This window comes from Anolis carolinensis, chromosome 2, assembly GCF_035594765.1.
Source record: "Anolis carolinensis isolate JA03-04 chromosome 2, rAnoCar3.1.pri, whole genome shotgun sequence".
Taxonomy (NCBI): Eukaryota; Metazoa; Chordata; class Lepidosauria; order Squamata; family Dactyloidae; genus Anolis; species Anolis carolinensis.
In genome coordinates this window covers 201,908,211-201,929,057 of record NC_085842.1, presented here as the reverse complement: position 1 = coordinate 201,929,057, position 20,847 = coordinate 201,908,211, and positions in this window count along the sequence as shown.

Here is a 20,847-nt window from a genome sequence, read left to right as displayed (position 1 = left end):
CCCGAATATAAGCCGAGGCACCTAATTTTACCACAAAAAAACTGGGCAAACATTGATTCCAGTATAAGCAGAGGGTGGTAAATTTCAGAAATAAAAACAGATACCAATAAAATTACATTGATTGAGGTATCAGTAGGTTAAATGTTTTTGAATATTTACATAAAGCTCAAATTTAGGATAAGACTGTCCAACTCTGATTAAATCATTATTCTCATCTTCTTCAATGTAAATGTGCTTATGTATCCTTTTAATAATAATAGAGTAAAATAATACATGTCATAATAATAATAATAATAAATACAGGAAAATAATACATGTAATAATAAATAGAGTAAAATAATAAATGTAATAATAATAAGATCAGAGTGAAATAATAAATGTATTAATAATAATAAAAATAGAGTAAAATAAATGGAATAGTAGCAACAATAATACAGAAAAATAATAAATGTAATAATACCAATAATAATAGAGAAAAATAATAAATGTACCATATATTCTCGAATATAAGCTGACCCAAATATAAGCCAACCAGGACCCTCAACCGAGTATAAGCCGAGGGGGGCTTTTTCAGTCTTAAAAAAAGGGCTGAAAAACTAGGCTTATACTCGAGTATATACAGTAAATTAAATCTATACAGGAGTCTATTTATCACCAGGGGTGTGAAGAGGGAAGGAATTGTTATAATATTCTCAGTACTGTTTCATAATCTGGGCGGAGGCCACTAGGAGGTGCAAGAGAGAGAGAAGGATAGTCAATTTTATGTAGTGGAGGGTGGGTTGAAGGAGGAAAACCATTTCCCCATTTTCCTGTTATTCCCCCCACCCATGTCCCTCTCATGGAAACAATCCTCATTTATCATCTGGGAAGTGAAAGGGAAAATCAGCAGTGAAAATGGAGAAATGGTTTTCCTCCTTCAATCCCCCCCCCCTGTAAAATGGACTAATCTTCTCTCTCTAGCATCCCTTAGTGGCCTCTGCCCATTAGGATGGAACAGTACCATATTCTGTAAGTCTAATATATATATGTCAGAACTCTAACTTGATTGATGTATTTATTTAACATTGCAGTCCATCTATAAGGACAATTTTTTTCCAAGCAAGCATAGAAGTTGAAAGCAATAAAAATATACAATAAAAATTCAATATTTGCTCAATAAAATGTCAAAAAATTATAAATAATGACAACAGCAGCCTGAAGGCTGAATAAACGAGGTAGATCTTCCAAACTTCAGAAGTCCGGCATAGAGGCCTAATATCAGAAGTACAGGGATAACACTCCTTTATATTCCCCTTCTTAACTGTCCTTTTTAACAGTTACGATGACTGGGTTGGTGCTAATATCGCCTAACTGTAGATTAAAAATTAAAATCTTATTGCGCAGCCAAGCAATTCCTACAGCATGAAAATGAAGACCTGGTAATTTGTTCTAAAATATGCAGTTCTTTTATTATGCAAAATTTATTTTGCTTCTACTCATTAGCAGAAAGGGCAGGAAACTACAACAAGTGTCTCCAACCACTTTCTGTTCACTGATTTGTTTCTCAGCAAGTCTTACGTCATTGTTTAAAATGCATTTTTATGATATTGATTTTCCATAAACATATGTTACATAAACTGCCAAGTAAGATAAGCAGTCCAATACATTTCCATCCACATAAGCCCTCACTGATTTGGACCTAGAACTTACTTCCATACAAAGGATTTTCATCACTTTCCAGAACATAATTAGCTACTTGAGAAAGAAAAGGAGGAAAGTTGTAACAGAAATGCTATTTGTGGCACCGAATAAAAGGGAGATGCTATCATTCGGCTTTTGTTTAACCAATGAAAAAAACATTAACAGCGAAAAGAGCTGCTGACCAGCTCCGATTGCAGTTATAGATTGATGAGGCATCCATTTTTTTTCTGAGAGAAAGTGATTGACAAGCCAATTAAGCATGCTATTTTAAATCAATTTTCCAAAAGGCAATGTTGCTTCCATCGTAAGAGTTATTACTCTTTTGAAGATAAGAAGACCTGGTGAGTTATTAAAAGGACAATGACATATTTAGAAACCCTGGTTAAGCTGGCATTTATAATGGGCTTTTATTTTTAAAGCTGTCATTTTCTTGAAAATAAATGAAGTGTGTGAATTTATCATGGTTGGTCACAATAATGATCCCAAAATTTAGGGTGTTAATTGTATATGAATTTTTCCTTATTTGAAAGATTTGGTTAATATCACGGCAAGGAAAATACTGGGTTATATCAGTGGTTCCCAAACTTTTTTTGACCAGGGTCCACTTTGACCAGGGACCACTTTGACCAGGCACCACTTTGACCAGGGACGATTCTCCAACATTAGTACCAAAAGGGTTACAAATTGATTTTTGGTCAACTTTAAATGTGGTTTGGTTATTTGGGATGCTGATTCAGAAAACTGCATTGGATAGACCTCATCAGCTCTAGTTTCTGATACAGAACATATGCCATCCAGTAGTCACCATCTGTTCGCCCACAGAAAACCGTATTTAATATTCTAGAGCTGATGTGGTCTATCCAATGCAATTTCCTGAATCAGCACCCCAAACAGCCCCAGGAATAGGCCTAAAAATGAAGACACCAAGGTATCCCCGCTTCCAGGCGCCACAAGGAACAGCTCTGCTTAGGATGAGAGAGGAGGAGGAGAAGCAGCAGTCAGAAGGCTTGTTGTCACGTCTTTTGTGAGTAGACATCCTCTCCCCTCCCGACATCCCTGTTGCCTCAGCACTAAAAGAGGGTTTTGAAAGACCAGTTGCTCTCATTGCAACAGTGTAGTAATGGTGAGGCTGTGGACTATATTTTAGTTCTTGGGCACCACTGTTGGTCCATGGACCACAGGTTGGGAACCACTGGGTTATATGATGGTTGCTTACTTTTGTCTAGAGAAAGCACTTTAAATCAATGGATCCCACATACACTTTGGCTTATCAAATTCCCATTCACTCAATGGATCTACATTAGTAAATAGTAATAACTGAAATTAGCTCGATATATTTTACCTGAAACATTTCCCTGCAGACATTGCACTGGATAATAGTCTAATTTAATTGAATTTAAGTGCCACTGAAATCAATGAGATAACTCCAACTGATTTTATGGGATTATGGTATAGCTTCCACTGAGTTATGTGTTAACTCCCACTGATTTTAACACCAATCTATTCAGACTGGATCTAAAGCAGTGGAAACAAGTGTCTTTTCTCTGTCTTAAATAAAGTATTTTATTTTAAAGGCGCAAATGGGTGATTTCAATATGCAGTTTTATTCTAAGACATTTTCCTTGTAAAATAGTTTTATACAGTATAAGAATATTCACATGTATTTATTCTCACTATATTCGTATTCTGATTTTTAACTATTTTGACCCAAAAGGAGACTAATAAATAGTTGTAAAATAACATGTGTGTTTGAACTTTGCTCTCTTAAAATACCAGTCATATTTATAATAATAATAATAATAATAATAATAATAATAATAATAATAATAATATATTATCTGCACGCATCATCCGAAAATACATCACACAGTCCTAGACACTGTGATACAAAATCCAGCATATCTATCTTGTTTGCTGTGTCATACAACAACAACAACAATAGTACAAATACTACAAACTACTGCTGACAGCTGGCACAGCAAAACATTGCATGAGAAGTTCCTTGACAAAATTGAAGGAAAAGTTGATAAGGAAAAGACCTGGCTATGGCTCACAAATGGGACACTGAAGAAGGAGACAGAAGGCCTGATCCTTGCAGCCCAGGAGCAAGCCATCAGGACAAATGCAATTAAGGCCAAGATCGAAAAATCAGCTGATGACCCAAAATGCAGACTGTGCAAGGAAGCTGACGAAACCATTGATCATATCCTCAGCTGCTGTAAGAAAATCGCATAGACAGACTACAAACAGAGACACAACTATGTGGCCCAAATGATTCATTGGAACGTATGCCTCAAGTACCACCTCCCAGCAGTAAAGAACTGGTGGGATCACAAACCTGCAAAAATATTGGAAAATGACCATGCAAAGATACTGTGGGACTTCCAAATCCAGACTGACAAAGTTCTGGAACACAACACACCAGACCTCACAGTTGTGGAAAAGAAAAAGGTTTGGATCATTGATGTTGCCATCCCAGGTGACAGTCGCATTGACGAAAAACAACAGGAAAAACTCAGCCGCTATCAGGACCTCAAGATTGAACTTCAAAGACTCTGGCAGAAACCAGTGCAGGTGGTCCCAGTGGTGATTGGCACATTGGGTGCCATGCCAAAAGATCTCAGCTGGCATTTGGAAACAATAGACATTGACAAAATTACAATCTGCCAACTGCAAAAGTCCACCTTGCTGGGATCTGCGCGCCTCATCTGAAAACACATCACACAGTCCTAGACACTTGGGAAGTGTTCGACTTGTGATTTTGTGATACAAAATCCAGCATATCTATCTTGTTTGCTGTGTCATAATAAAATAATAATAATAAGCACTTTATATTTATTCCGCCCTTCTCTCCAGGGAACTCAGAGCAGATTACAGCATTTACATACATAGGCAAACATTCAATGCCTTTACAATCACATGAGACACACAAACACAAACAAAGGCAAGACTTCTCCTTTCATTTCCGACTTCTGGAAGCAGTGCTCATCTCTGGCTCTGGGGGGTGCTTCCCTCCATTTTCAATCCGAGGATCCTGCGTTGTCACCTCCTGGTCATGTGGCCGGCAAGATTGCTTGGAGCATCTCTTTGCCTTTTCCCACTGAAACATTACCTATTTATCTATTAACATTTGCATGTTTTCGAACTGCTAGGTTGGCAGGAACTAGGTCTGACAGCAGGGAGCTCACCCTGTCTTGTGGAGTCGAACTGCCAACTTTCAGGTCAGCAGTTCAGCAGCACAAGCGTTTAACCCATTGCACCATCACGGCCCAAAAGAAGAGCACTGTCAGCACTGTGTACATGTTGAAGTTTAAACGGATTTTAAAAGTTCAGTATATCTGGGCTGCTTCAGTTCAGGGATGCATCCTCTCTCTTGTATATCTACGTACATGCCATTAATGCTTAAGCAGTGGATCAGAGACTGTCCAGCTTCACAAAATAAAAGAAAAAGATGGAGAGGATTCAGTCTTTCATTTGGTACGATGTAAGAAGATTTGATTTGAGATTTGATGTTTCCAAAACTGCAATAAGGGGTAGTCCAAATCCATGACAATCAGAGTTGACAATTTGGAGGAAGCTATTAGAAGGTTTGTGTTCTATCTAAATAGCAAATGAAAGGATTGATTCCAGCTACCTTAGAGTACATCTACATTGTAGAATTAATGCAGCTTGACACTGCTTTAACTGCCATGGCTCAGTGCTATGGAATCCTAGGCATTGTAGTTTTATAAGGCCTTTAACCTTCTCTGCCAAAGATTACTGGTGCCTCACCAAACTATGTTATGGAAGCATGGGAGTTAAAATTTGGAGAAGCACCAGCACTCTTCAGCATAAAAGGCTAGAATGGGGCCGCAGTTAGAACAGCAGGTTAAATCACCAGCTACAGAAAATCTTGCTGACTGGAAGGTTAGCAGTTCAAGCCATGGGTCAGGATGAGCTCCTGCCATCATCCCCAGCTTCTGCTTAACTAGCAGTTTGAAAACAGCAATGTGAGTAGATAAATAGGTACCACTTTAGCAGGGAGGAAGGCACTTCTGAAGACATGCCAGCAATTCAATCAGGAAGGCATCCATGGACAACAGGCTCCTTGGCATGGCGAAACTGGAACAGCATCTCTCATGTCCGAGTCGAGCACAGCCTCCAGATGCCAGAGATGAAAAAAGAGGGAAGACTTGCCTCTGTTTATGCTTTGCTGTCTTTGTTGTTAATTGTATAACGGCATTGAATGTTTGCTGTATATGTATTCTGTAATCTGTTCTGAGTCCCCTCGGGGAGATAGTGTGGAATATAAATAAAGTACAGTAGAGTCTCACTTATCCAACACTTGCTTATCCAATGTTCTGGATTATCCAACGCATTTTTGTAGTCAATGTTTTCAATATATCGTGATATTTTGGTGCTAAATTTGTAAATACAGTCATTATTACATAACATTACTGCGTATTGAACTACCATTTCTGTCAAATTTGTTGTATAACATGATGTTTTGGTGCTGAATTTGTAAAATCATAACCTAATTTGATGTTTAATAGGCTTTTCCTTAATGCCTCATTATCCAACATATTTGCTTATCCAACATTCTGCCGGCCCGTTTATGTTGGATAAGCAAGACTCTACTGTATACTATTATTATTAATAATAATAATAATAATAATAATAATAATAATAGACTTTTCAAAACTGCAGCTCTCATAAACACAATAATAATAATACAGTAGAGTCTCACTTATCCAAGGCTCGCTTATCCAAGCTTCTGGATTATCCAAGCCATTTTGTAGTCAATGTTTTCAATATATCATGATATTTTGGTGCTAAATTCATAAATACAGTAATTACAACATAACATTACTGCGTATTGAACTGCTTTTTCTGTCAAATTTGTTGTATAACATGATGTTTTGGTGCTTAATTTGTAAAATCATAACCTAATTTGATGTTTAATAGGCTTTTCCTTATTATCCAAGATATTCACTTCTGCTGGCCTGTTTAGCTTGGATAAGTGAGACTCTACTGTAATAATAATAATAATAATAATAATAATAATAATAATAATAATAATAATAATAATAGTAATAATAATTTCATAGCATTGAAGCATGGCAGTTAAATTTTAATTCTCTGGGGTGCCCTCAAAAATTTCAGTCAGCACTATCTTAGTAGATGTATTACCTCCTACTCTGCATGAAAAAGTCAAAGGAGTCTGCTAAAATTGTAGCTACTTCTGATAGTTTCTAGAAGTTTAAAGATGATCCAACTGAACATGGCCATACAGCCCGGAAAACATACAACAACCCTGTGATCCTGGCTATGAAAGCCTTCGACAACAGATCCAACTGTTTAGTAAAATAAATAAACATAGTGATAAATCTAGAAGTTTTTTTTTTTGATCTACCAAAAAGTTTTTAGGAATATAGGGAGCTGCCTTAACATCTGCATCTAGGATAGGCCAGGATATTGAATCAAAGCCCTCCAGAAATATCAAGTCTGAACTTTTGTTTGAAAGCAAAAGATCTAAATTGAAGCTATTGAGTTTTGGACACACCATGAGCCGACATGGGTCAATAGACAAGATGAGAATGCTTAGTAAAGTTGAATGAAAGGTTGTAGGAAAAGAGGAAGACCTTATTACAGGTAGATAGCATCAATCAAGGAAACTGTGGCCCTGAGTTTCCAAAACCTGAGCGGATGATTGGGGCTCAGAGAGGTCTTTCAGAGATATGTTAAAGCCTATTTTCCGGCACATAACAGCAAGAAGAATACCTATCTTTAGGAAGTACAGTATGTGAGATTTTTATTTTATTATAAAACGCAACTAAAACTTAGTTACAACTTTCCCATAACAACTGTATCCGCTCTGACAAACTGATGACCTGCGCTATAAGTCTCAATTTTTCCTACACCAGAGTCAGAATGGATTCAGCACAGTTTTTGGAAAGAGGTCATTTCCAGCCCTAGCTCAAGATGGCAGGGATTTCACCACTTTTTAAAATATTATGTGCCACTGAGCTACTGTTCATAATATTTTAGAGAACATGATTAATCAATCATATGTTGAAGAGGTTTTTAGTTCCTTCCACTAGTAGTGGCAAGGGAAAAATAATGGTAAACCTCACCTGCTTAAGAAGATCAAAGAAAAATATATTGTCTAAAGGTAGCCAGCAAAGGAAAAATATACAGTAGAGTCTCACTTATCCAAGCTACATGGGCCGGCAGAAGCTTGGATAAGCAAATATCTTGGATAATAAGGAGGGATTAAGGAAAAGCCTATTAAACATCAAATTAGGTTATGATTTTACAAATTAAGCACCAAAACATCATGTTTCACAACAAATTTGACAGAAAAAGCAGTTCAATACACAGCAATGTTATGTTGTAATTACTGTATTTACGAATTTAGCACCAAAATATTACGATATATTGAAAACATTGACTACAAAAATGGCTTGGATAATCCAGAAACTTGGATAAGCGAGGCTTGGATAAGTGAGACTCTACTGTACCAGAAAATAAAAAGGAGGGGTTTCATAGAATCATAGAATAATAGAATTGGAAGAGATCACATGGGCCATTAATCCAACCCCTTGCCATGCAGGAGAAGCACAATCAAAGCAGCCCCGACAGATGGTCATCCAGCCTCTGTTTAAAAGCTTTCAAGGAAAGGCTTCCACCACACTCCGGGGCAGATAGTTCCACTTCTGAACAGCTCTTACTGTCAGAAAGTTCTTCCTAAAGTTCAAGTGGAATCTCATTTCCTATAATTTGAACCAATTACTCTGAGTTTTAGTTTCCAGGGCAGCAGAAAACAAGCCTACTCCCTCTTCCTTATGGCATCCTTTCACATATTTAAACATGGCTATCATGTCTCCTCTCAGACTTCTCTTCTGTAGGTTAAACATACCCAGCTCTTCATTGGAATTCATGGTTTCCAGACCTTTGAACATTTTAATTGCCCTCCTCTAGACACCTTCCAGCTTGTCAATATCTCTTTTGAACTGTGGTGCCCAGAATTGGCCACAGAATTCCAGGTGACGTCTAGCCGAAGCAGAATAGAGAGGCACCATGACTTCCCTCGATCTAGACACTATACCCCTTTTGATGCTGCCTTAAATCCCATTGGGGTTTTCAGCTGCTGCATCACACTGTTGGCTCATGTTCAACTTGTTGTGTGACAAAATATGAATATACGATATTTAGGTATGAATGGAAGATGAATGAATGTGAGCTAGTAATTTTGAAGACACCAGTCTGTAGACCAAGGCCTACAATGATTAATGATCTGCTTGCTGAATTGTAACTAAAAGTTGCTAATAAGACCTGAAATAGTTGACCTGCCTGGTAAACTGTGATAAGAAATGTTACTGATAAGAGAAATGTTTACATCAAGTTTTTTTTGTGTCAGGAGCAACCTGAGTTGCTTCTGGTGTGAGAGAATTGGCCATCTGCAAGGACGTTGCCCAGGGGACGCCCGGCTGTTTTGATGTTTTTACCATCCTTGTGGGAGGCTTCTCTCATGTCACCGCATGGAGCTGGAGCTGATAGAGGGAGCTCATCCGCGCTCTCCCCGGGTGGGATTTGAACCTGGCAGCCTTCAGGTCAGCAACCCAACCTTCAAGTTACAAGGCTTTAACCCACTACTCCACCCGTAGCTCCTTTACATCAAGTTAAGGAAATGTTTACAGCTGTTAAGAAGGAAGTCAACACAGCGCTAACACCAATCAAGAAGAATCAACATCTGGTCTAAGAAACAGATACAGCCAGGATGGAAGACGCCTATCATTCATTTACAACTTTGAGACAACATCAGCAAAATATCTATATATATAAAAGAGTGATGGCATCAGGGCAGCGGACAAAACAACAAAACTACAGGCCCCCCAACCTCGAAATTTGACAACACATCCCATCATCCACGGCTCTAGGTTGATACAACAAAAAGAAAAGAAAAATAAAGTCCTAATTAGAGGGAGAGGAATAATTGTTTTTATCCAATTGCTGCCAGTTACAAGGCTAAGTTCCGCCCACTTGGTCTCCTAGCAACTTACTCAGCCCAGGGGACAGGCACAAGAGTTTGGAGAGACCCCTAAGGGCCATCCAGCCCAACCCTTTCTACTATGCAGCAGGACACAATCCAAGCATTCACCACACATGGACAACGTATAAATACTATACAATACTACACAGGGACATAGACCTCCTCTACCCTCACCACTTTCATAGTACACAAACAACCAAATGCATACTAAACATAAAGACAACCATACAACAGACATTCAATAACACCACTACCTCAACAAGTTCTCACCAACACCACCAGACAACGCCATAGCAACGCGTGGCTGGACACAGCTAGTTGCTATATAAGTGACCTTATGACAATCTAGAAATTGTGACAGACAGCGGTGCTGTTCACCCACCATGCTCAGTTGAGATGGTGTATGGGAGTTGCAGACTTGCAAGGAAGCAGTCTGGTCACTTTTGTGGCCTCTTTTTCTCAAGGGAAGAGAAAGGAGTGCAATTTGGAGATGCTCTTTTTGGAGTTTTGAAGTCTGGGCATTTTGGCATTTTGGAACTATGTGTTGGCAGGCTGCAGTGGAAGCTGGGGCTGGTCTAAGCAGGTGCTTCTTCAGGAGGGAGAAAGGATATGGTAAATCTTTGTATGCATGATGGATGCATGTTGTTTGTTAGCCAATGTAACAGTAGGTTGTTTGTAAATCCAATGAAGTTGCATAGAATCTGTATGTCTAATGTCATTCTTTGTTGTTCTATAAAAGTTCTGTTATACTTCTCAGACTGAAATTGCAATAAAAAGAACCTATGCCTTAAAGTTATTGAAAAGTTATTCATAACAGTTGTCCACAAAGACTCCAAAATCTTTTTCACATGGACTGTTGTCGAGCCAGGCATCACCTATTCTATATCTTTATTTCTTTTTTTTTTTACCTAAGTGTAGTATCTTAAATTTGTCCTTGTTGAAATTCATTTTCTTAGTTTTGGCCCAGCTCTCTAATCCATTACGGTCATTTTGAATTCTGATCCTATCCTCTGGAGTATTAGCTATCCCTCCTAATTTGGTGTCATCTGAGAACTAAATGAGGATTCAAAAGTGAGAAATCTTTAATTAGCAGATGGAGCTCTTTGAGACAGAATGATGCATGTTAACAAACGATGCTCAGGTGTAAACCAGCATAAAACCCCCTAGAATGGATTATAATATTCAGAGTGAAATACTGTAGTGAAATACTCTAGTGAAAGAGGCCATTACCTCTCCAGAAGGACGAGAACAATATTAAAACAATACTACAATGGGAAATGTTCACCAACACTCTTATTTGACTTCTGCTACTATGTAAGTACAGAAGGGAACAGTCTGTGATTATACTTCAAGCTATAAAAGTAGGAAATTGCTTAGGAAATCAAGGTTTTGTGCTCTCCACCTTCTGCAAACAGTCTTAGAGAAACTTTTACAAGGAAATTGATTGTAGGTTGCTGTGAGTTTTTTGGGCTGTATGGCTATGTTCCAGAAGCATTTTCTCCTGGAAAAAATATGCATGTAAAAGAAATCAAGGATGGTTCAAGAAGGCGGTGCCCCTTCAACTCACAGAGGTAGTAAGTACATTTCAATGGCGAAAGCAGCATGCTTGATGTTTTGAAGATTCATTCTCCTTTTTCCATCCCTATGCATGGCCTCACTTTCCCTCTCTGCAAATCACAGAGAGTAAAGTCAAGAAAAGTAAAACAAGGGGCTCCACCTCTAGACTTTTGTACAAAAACATGGAGCCTGCCATGCTTTGAGATTTAAATCCACTATATAGCTCCAAAAGCATTTCTTCTTCCAAACTTATGGGCTACAGAAGGTCACGTCTCTGGTTACAAAGCTTTTTGAAACATCCTTGGCTTTAAAAATGAATGATTTTTAGGAATATGCTTTAACTATAGGAGTGTTTGTATAGAGGTCAGAATAGCAGTGCAGGAAGCAGTCGACCAGAGCAGCCAGCAGTTTCCAAATTTGCTATTTGTCAGATCCTAAAGGAGCTATCTGTAGTATTGAATCTAATAAAAACACTTTTTAAAAATTGAGAGAATATCTCTTTCTAGATCTCCCTAGTGATTCTAATAGAAGTTGACCATAGGGTTGCTGAAGGACCTACAAATGCTCAGAGAAGTATTCCTTTTAGGAATCTCCATGGTCAATTTCCAGCAAATAATAATAATAATAATAATAATAATAATAATAATAATAATAATAATAATAATATATTTATATTCCATCCTTCTCTCCGAGGGGACTCAAAGTGGATTACAGCATATAAACAGACACAGGCAGACATTCAATACCTTGTTACAATGAAATACAATGAGACACATATACACGGACAAAGGCAAAGGTTTCTCCTTTCATTTCCGGCTATGGAGGCAGTGCTCATCTCTGGCTCTGGGGGAGGTCATCTTCTCTGTTTCCAAGCCAAGGAGCCTGCATTGTCCCTAGACACCTCCTGATTGTGTGGCTGGCATGACTACTTGGAGCATCTTTTTGCCTTTTCCCGCCAAAGTGGTACCTATGTATCTACCTATGGCTGGATGGCCATCTGTCGGGGGTGCTTTGAATGCGATTTCCTGCTTCTTGGCAGGGGGTTGGACTGGATGGCCCATGAGGTCTCTTCCAACTCTACTATTCTATGATTCTACCCACATTTGCATGTTTTCAAGCTGCTAGGTTGGCAGGAGCTAGGGCTACCAGCAAGAGCTCACCTCATCCCGCAGATTCGAATGGCCAACCTTCAGGTCAGCAGTTCAGCAGCACAAGGGTTTAACCCATTGCACCACCATGGCCCCTCTAAGCAAAGTTGTGCCAGAGGATCTAGAGATTACTATACTGAACGTATTGATCAAATTTGCAAATACAGTAGAGTCTCACTTATCCAACACTCGCTTATCCAATGTTCTGGATTATCCAATGCATTTTTGTAGTCAATGTTTTCAATACATCGTGATATTTTGGTGCTAAATTCGTAAATATGGTAATTACTACATAGCATTACTGCGTATTAAACTACTTTTTCTGTCAAATTTGTTGTATAACATGATGTTTAAGTGCTTAATTTTTAAAATCATAACCTAATTTGATGTTTAATAGGCTTTTCCTTAATCCCTCCTTATTATCCAAGATATTCGCTTATCCAAGCTTCTGTCGGCCCGTTTATGTTGGATAAGTGAAACTGTACTGTAATTAAATCTGCAAAAGTGAAACCTGCAAATGACCGTATTTCTGAAAACCCACTTCTTTCTCTATTCAAGTTGAAATCCATAAAGATTGAGGCCCCATCTACACTGCTACATAATGCAGTTTCAGATTGCAATTTAACTGCATTGAACTGGATCATATGAGTCTGCACTGTCATATAATGCAGTTAAACTGCATGCTGAAACTGCGTTATATTTATTTATTTATTTACAGTATTTATATTCTGCCCTTCTCACCCCGAAGGGGACTCAGGGCGGATCACATTATAACACACATAGGGCAAACATTCAATGCCCATAAACACATCAAACAGAGACTGAGAGACACACGCAGAGGCAAGTTAACCTTCTTCTGAGGGGATGTTCGATTCTGGCCACAGGGGGGAGCAGCTGCTTCATCATCCACACTGACGGCACTTCCTCATTCCAGGTCGTAAATTAGTTAATCTTGCCTCCCCACTTTAGTGGCACCTTATCTCCTACTTGATAGATGCAACTATCTTTCGGGTTGCTAGGTCAGCAACGAGCAGGGGCTATTTTTTATTTTTTAATTGATGGGTGCTCACCCTGCCACGGGCTGGCCCCGAACTCATGACCTCATGGTCAGAGTGATTTATTGCAGCCGGCTGCTCACCAGCCTGCGCCATGGCCCGGCCCCTATGGCAGTATAGATGGGGCTTTGTAGAGAACAGTTGCAAAGGGTAGGTTGCATGTTCATGAAAAGTAATAATGGGTAATTAGAAAGTCTGCTTCAATATTACTGTCTTACTTTGTGTCTCACTTCAATTTTACTCAGATGTGATGGTACTTGCACTCTCTCCCTGCAAAGACAGTGTGTCTTTTTTTTTTGCTCCTTCCAAGTGCCTGTTCCTTCCCATTAGTTGCCTAGTAATAGAGTGTGTCATGTTTTCTCCTTGATTTTATAACTGTGCCAAGCACTGCTCAGACAAAACGGCACTTATTAATTGGTCCTTTATGAAGCTATATATCTATAACTTCATAACTTAGTGAATACAAACACCACTCATTCCCAAGGCCAAGGAGTCACATATTCCTTCTGAGCAATTTCATTGACCTGCAATTAGATCCCTTGATTATAAAATGTAGTATTAAGGCTAAAGGGTTTCAGGACTGAATAAAGGAAAGGCAGGTCTTGGAATATATGCTTATGATCTGCATAGCCTTAGTAATACAAAATACTACACATTTGGTCATTTTGCCTTGCAGATCAACACCAAAATCCACTTACAGAAAATGGAAATACATACAGAAGATGATGTTTAATGGTTAAAGAGACCAACGTGGTATAACTTGAAGAGGTCCATTCAGGGTAAGAAAAAGAATATTGAAATGTGTATATATAAACTGTGTGTACATATAAATATTTATACTCGTACATTACAAATCAGCTGTATATGTTTACTGAATACAGAAATCTGAAAAAATTTCCAGTCAAGAGGACTCTGATATCATTTACAGGCAACTGAACATTTATGGACGGAGGCTAACAGTTTTTATATGCTGTGAACAGATGTTAGAACAAATTGATGACTGTGGTTGTCGTTGGGCTGATGGGAAAAGGAAGTGACTGGAAACTCCAGAAGTTTGTATATGAATGGAAGGAATTTATTTTCTTCATTATAGACCAGAGGGACCAAGGTTTTTAATTTCAACGGGATCTTGTCATTAGTAGCGTTTACTTTCTCTAATGCTCAAAAGCTGTTGCATAATGATGTTGTTTACTCCATAAATGACTCAGTAAGGATGTGCAAAGATGTTTCCTTCTGCTCTTTTTTATGAAGGGCCTAGTTATTTCACCCACATATATTTCCTGACATTTGCAGAGAAACCTCCTGATATTGGCACATTTGCATATATGACAAAACTATTGTTGCAGTTAGTAAAATGGCACAAGGCATATCTTATGTGTGTCACAGATTCTACAGATTCTGTCATATTGAAAGTATGTCAGCAACAGACACACCATTCACAGGGATAATGTCTCATGGGCACCTGTCTAAGTGTTGTAATGTCTGTTTCTTTTTCTTGACTTACACCTTCCTAATACAAGTTGAGTATCTCTTATCCAAATGGTTGGGACCAGAAGTGTTTTAGATTTTGGATTTTTCAGATTATGGAGCATCCATATCTGCTGATACATCCATAATGAGATATATTTAAGACTGGACTCGAGTTCAAATCCTAGGTTCAAATCCTGGGAGCGGCTTGAGCGCCCGCTGTTAACTCCAGCTCCTGCCAACCTAGCAGTTCAAAAACATGCAAATTTGAGTAGATCAATAGGTACGGCTCCGGCGGGAAGGTAATGGCGTTCCATGAAGTCATGCCGGCCACATGACCTTGGAGGTGTCTAAGGACAACACCAGCTCTTCGGTTTAGAAATGGAGATGAGCACCAACCCCCAGAGTCAGACATGACTGGACTTAACATCAGGGGAAAACCTTTACCTTTACCTTATATGTTTCATATACACTTTATAAACATTGCCTTAAAGTTATTTTTATACGAAGTTTTTAATAATATTGTACAAAAAGCAAAGTTGGTGTGCTGTTATTAGAATGATTATTTTTAAAACTCACTGGAATTGTGCTATGCTGGTGTTTTCCCACTATTAATCTTCCATATGTCTTTGCTTCCTACCTATGTTTGTCCTACTCAATTCATGCATACTAAGTTTTTCTATTTTGCTGCAGTTGTGCAGTCATGCCTGTGCTAAACTCCCCATGAAGACACAGGTTGGGAATCCTCCTGAATTCATCGCTGAGCCTGGAACCCCAGGTTTCGGTGGATGGCTAGGGGAATTTTTGCAGAATTAAAACTTGTGCACCAGCCGTGCCCGTACCTTGAGAAACCAGACTTGGCCATGTTAATCCACACTCTCATTACATCCTGAATAGACTACTGCAATGTACTCTATGTGAGACTGCCTTTGAAGAGTGTTCGGAAGCTCCAAATAGTCCAATGGACGGTAGCCAGGATGCTCACTGGAGTGTCACAAAGGGAGCAGACATCTCCCCTGTTATGTCAGCTCCCTTGGCTGCCAATTTGCTAGCGAGCACAATTCAAAGCTTTGGCCTATAAAGCCCTAAATGGTTCTGGCCCAATTTACCTGTCCAAACATATCTATGAAACAGTTAGAGCATTAAGATCTGCTGGGGAGGCTCTGCTCTCTATCCCACCCCTCGCGCAGGCATGATTAGTGGGGACGAGAGACAGGGCCTTCTCAGTGGAGGCCCCTCAGCTATGGAATTCCCTTCCCAGTGACATTAGATTGGCCCCCTCCCTCCTCATATTCAGGAAAAAGCTAAAGACCTGGCTATGACACCAGGTATTTGGGTAACAGTGCAATATGGAATGCGACACAAATGCAGCACTAATGACAACGATGGGTCTTATTGTTTATTCATTCAGTCGCTTCCGACTCTTCGTGACCTCCTGGACCAGCCCACGCCAGAGCTCCCTGTCAGCCATGGCCACCCCCAGTTCTTTTAAGGTCAAGCCAGTCACTTCAAGGATACAATCCATCTGTCTTGCCCTTGGTCGGCCCCTCTTCCTCTTTCCTTCCATTTTCCCCAGCCTCATTCTCTTCTCCAAGCTTTCCTGTCTTCTCATTACATGGTCAAAGTACTTCATCTTTGTCCCTAATATCCTTCCCTCCAGTGAGCAGCTAGGCATTACTTCCTGGAGTATGGACTGGTTGAATCTTCTGGCAGTCTCTGGGTCTATGGGTCTAGGCACTATATTTTAAAAATGTTTTAATTGTATTTATATGCTTTATCTGTTTTTATTGCTCTATGTGTTTATTTGTTTATTTTATATTTGTAATGCGGCATTGAATTTTGCCATATCTGTAAGCCACTCTGAGTCCCCTTTGGGGTGAGAAGAGTGGGGTAGAAATATAGTAGATAAATAAATAAATACACGGAACCATCAGAAAGCAAAAGTATAATTACCTCAGTCACCCCTGTGGACAATTTCAGATTCTGAATTATTCTGGATTTCAGAATTCCAGATAAGGGATGTTCAACCTGTAGGTCATTATGTTCCTGTTTTCTTATATGAAATCTGGGATTTGTCCTGAAGACCTGGTAAATGTCGCAATATATGTCACATTACACAATTATAGTGCTATGATACCACTCAAATTGCCATGGCGACATCTTACTGAATCCTGGGATTTGTAATACCTAGAATTCTCTGCCAGGGAGTCTTGTTGATTTATCAGATGACAAACCTCATAATTTGACAGCATGCTTCCACATCAGTCAAAGTGGTATTATTCTGCTATAACTGTGTAGTGTGAAAGGATCCAGAGTTTCTTTATTTTTTGTCAGCTGTTGGTAACGAGAGTGAAAATGAAGCTGTGATTCTGACAGATTATTTCCTTTTTTCTCAAAAGTTCAGACTATGTTGTTTGAGATCATTCATAGCAGAGTTTGAAAAATTACTTTTGAAAAATAGCAAAAGTGATAAACTCATTAAAGTGTTTTTAAAATAACCTGTTGATGTTACAATGATGAAAAACTAGTAACTTGCTACCATTGTTTCACATTCTACCTATTTTTTATTAGGCGTGTGCATTTTGGGTGAATTGCTATCCGTTTCTGCTTGCCTGAGACCATACGCCACCTGTAATGAAGTACGAATTTTTGGTTTACAGATGTTATGTTTAATTGTGTGTTTGTGTTTTAAAAGGGAAAGTATTACAGTTATTGCATCTCAGCACTCAGAGTCTGGTTGCCATGGAAAAGTAGGCAGAGCCAACTGCCATTTTGTTGAAGAAGTGCAGAATTTAAAAAAAGAGAGTCAGTCTGTGCTCTGAGGAGGCACAGGGAAGATTGATCCTAGGTTGAGGGGATCAAGGAGACTCAATTGTTCTTTTTGAGTCGGTTTAAAATAAGTTTGGTGACTTATTTAATGTAGTCTGTGTCCTGGTAGGGAACAGAGAATCTGTGATCGTATATCACAGGGGTGACTGCGGTTTAAAAGTAGCAGAGAAAGAAGTTCTAACTATTTTGGGTAAAAGAAGTGACACTTTAGGGAGTTTGACTCATCTCATTCTAGTATTGTAACTGTTAATAAAAATACCTCCAAGTGAGAAACAACATTGTAACCACTAAGCTCTGTGCCTGAATAAACTTGTTATTGTTCTTCCAACATCTAAGCCTCTGTCGCATATATTATAAACCAAATTACGCTACCATCTAAAGTGAATAAGGAGAAAGAAAAAAAGTAAAAGGTCTCCTTCCTGAGTCCTTGGTGGTTGTATCTTTACAAATTGGTGGCAGTCGTTATTAGCTCCTTACACCACCCCATATCCATTTTCCAGCACATCCTAAAAACGTCCGAATGGACGTTTTCATTACCCATCCAAAAACCCGGTTCTTTTTGGCCCATTGGCGGCAATGAGGAACTTCTGGGGCTCCCCTTTCCCCTGGGAGCCTTTCCTTTCTTCCTTTCAAGGGAGCCTGGGTGTCAGCAATGGGGTTAAGAAAGCACCCTATCCAGTCCATTATGGTGGGACTTCCCACAGGCTCCCCTTCTATATCCTTCATTAAGACCTGGATTAAAAAAGCATCAGAGTTCTCACTCTTTCTGGATCCTTTCCCTTCTGTTTTTAGAGGAGGAGACCGGGTTTAATGCTTCTTAAAGCTGTCTCTACTCTAGAGGAGAGGCAGATGTGCACGCTTTCTCTCCCAGACCATCACCAGCAGCATGCCACACAGCTTTCCAAGGTATTTTAAGGAGGCCCAGGGATGGAAGAGCAATGATCTGGAACTTAGTAGAGCTATCCTTCCTGGACTACCTTAAAAATCCCCTCTCTTGCCTGCAATCTCCTTTCTGCTTGGGGTTTTGCTTCCAGTATTTTTACCTTCTACTCTAAAGGAGAAGTAGGCCTTTTGTTTGCTGGGATTACTATTAAAAATAATAATTATTTTTTAGAAGTATTTTCTGAAGGAGAGGAAGGGAAGGAGAAAAAGCAGCTAAAAGGGTGAAAGCCCCCAAACGCATGCACGTGCACCTCACCCACCATTCCTCAAGTCCCCAACTCCCAGTCAGTCCCACTAAATAAAAAGAATGAGGAAAATAAAGCAAAATAAAAAATATTCAACTGTGATGCCAAATAGGGGAGGAGGAGCCGAGATTGGCTCCTGCTTGCATTATTTGCGGGCATACCAGGAGGGCCCTTACTGTTATGGGTTCCCGGAGGTACTGAAGGTACCGGAAGAAAACAGATCCGCACACAACTCCATTTTCTATTATTTTTCTATTACTTTTTTTAAAAGGAGAAGGATCTTGGGATTGTTAAGAGAAAGACATAATAATGGAAACATTCCGTAGAAGTAATCATAAAAATGCCCTTCAGACGTAAATTCTGGAACTAACCAGAAATTGTTAAATGTTCCAGCAATAAAGTATTTTTACTATTTTGAATTTTTAAAAAAATATGGTTGTGCGACACCCTCATTATTTGAAAAACAATGAGTGATGACAATTCTGGCACTTTGTAACTCACTCCTTCTAAGGGGCAAACATATTTCCTTACATGTTCTCAACATTTTTTGAAACTTATTTGGACCATTTTGCCTGTTTTTCAGAGGCTTGAGTGGGTTGCAATTGTGATGGGATAAACAAGCAAACTTCTGTGTTTTCGGGCAATTTTTAAGAGAACTAAAAACATTTGGAGGTTACAGGGATTTCAGGAGAGGGCAGAATCACTGAACTGGACTGAAATGAAGGTATGCTTAAGAAGTGAGTTGACGTGCTACGAAGAAGGTCAAGACTTCTTTTGATCTTGCTTACAGCTTCTCTGAGTTTAATACAATTTTTCCTGGCAAATTAATCCTATGTATGATTGTTTTTTCTTTAAGCTTTCCACTCTAAATGTTCTTCCTGTTTCTCAGTATCATATAATAACAATAGTCTCCCTCTTTTTTTTTACATCAACTTCCGATGCATCCTTTTGTGTCTGGCAAGTTCTGTTCTGCATAACTTATTTATAGCCAGCACGTATCAAACATTCATGGCTTTTCCCACACTTCCTTTCATGAAAGTGTCATTCTGAATTCAAGGAAGGCTCTTGAGGAAGTCACGCTTCCGACGACAAAGAGATTCTTGTGATGTTACGCTTGGTTGTTTGCACTACAACGGGTCTCTTCACTTTGGTATTTTGGAGGAAACAGTGGAAAGAGATAGGAGGGATCACATCCAAACCCAAATATTTTTAATGAGGCAGAATACATGGAGAAGAGGAAATTTGGCTGCAAATCTTGTAAGCCCCCTAGAATCATTGAATTCGTCATTTTGTGCTTTTGGGGAATTGGTTCAAATGCAAACAACAAGAACAAAAACAGCTCATCCTCTGAGAGGACTCCATAGGTCCCTTCACAAATATTCCTCTCTCAAATATAAGTACCACATCAATTTTTAGCCTTAGTCTTATTGGTTGATTCCAACTAGAATGGTGTTAAGTGGACCTCCTTTTATTTTCTTTCTTTTTATCTATCCTTTCCTTTAATAATAATAATCACCACCACCATCATCATCATTATTTATATTCTGCTCTATCTCCCCAAGGGGACTCAGAACGAATTACAGGTACATATATGGCAAATATTCAATGCCATTATACAATTGACAAAGACAGAACAGTACATAAACAGAAGCAGGCTTCTCTCTTTTATCTATCTCCGGCATCTGGAGGCTGTGCTCGACTCGGCCATGGGGAGGTGCTGTTGCTCCATTCTTCCACACCGAGGAGCCTTGTCGTTCATAGACACCTTCCTGATTGGACCGCCACCATGTTTTTCAGGGGTGCTTTTTTTCCTCCCCGCTAAAAGCAGTGCCTATTTATCTACTCACAATTGCTGTTTTCGAATTGCAAGGTAGGCAGAAGCTAGGCTGATG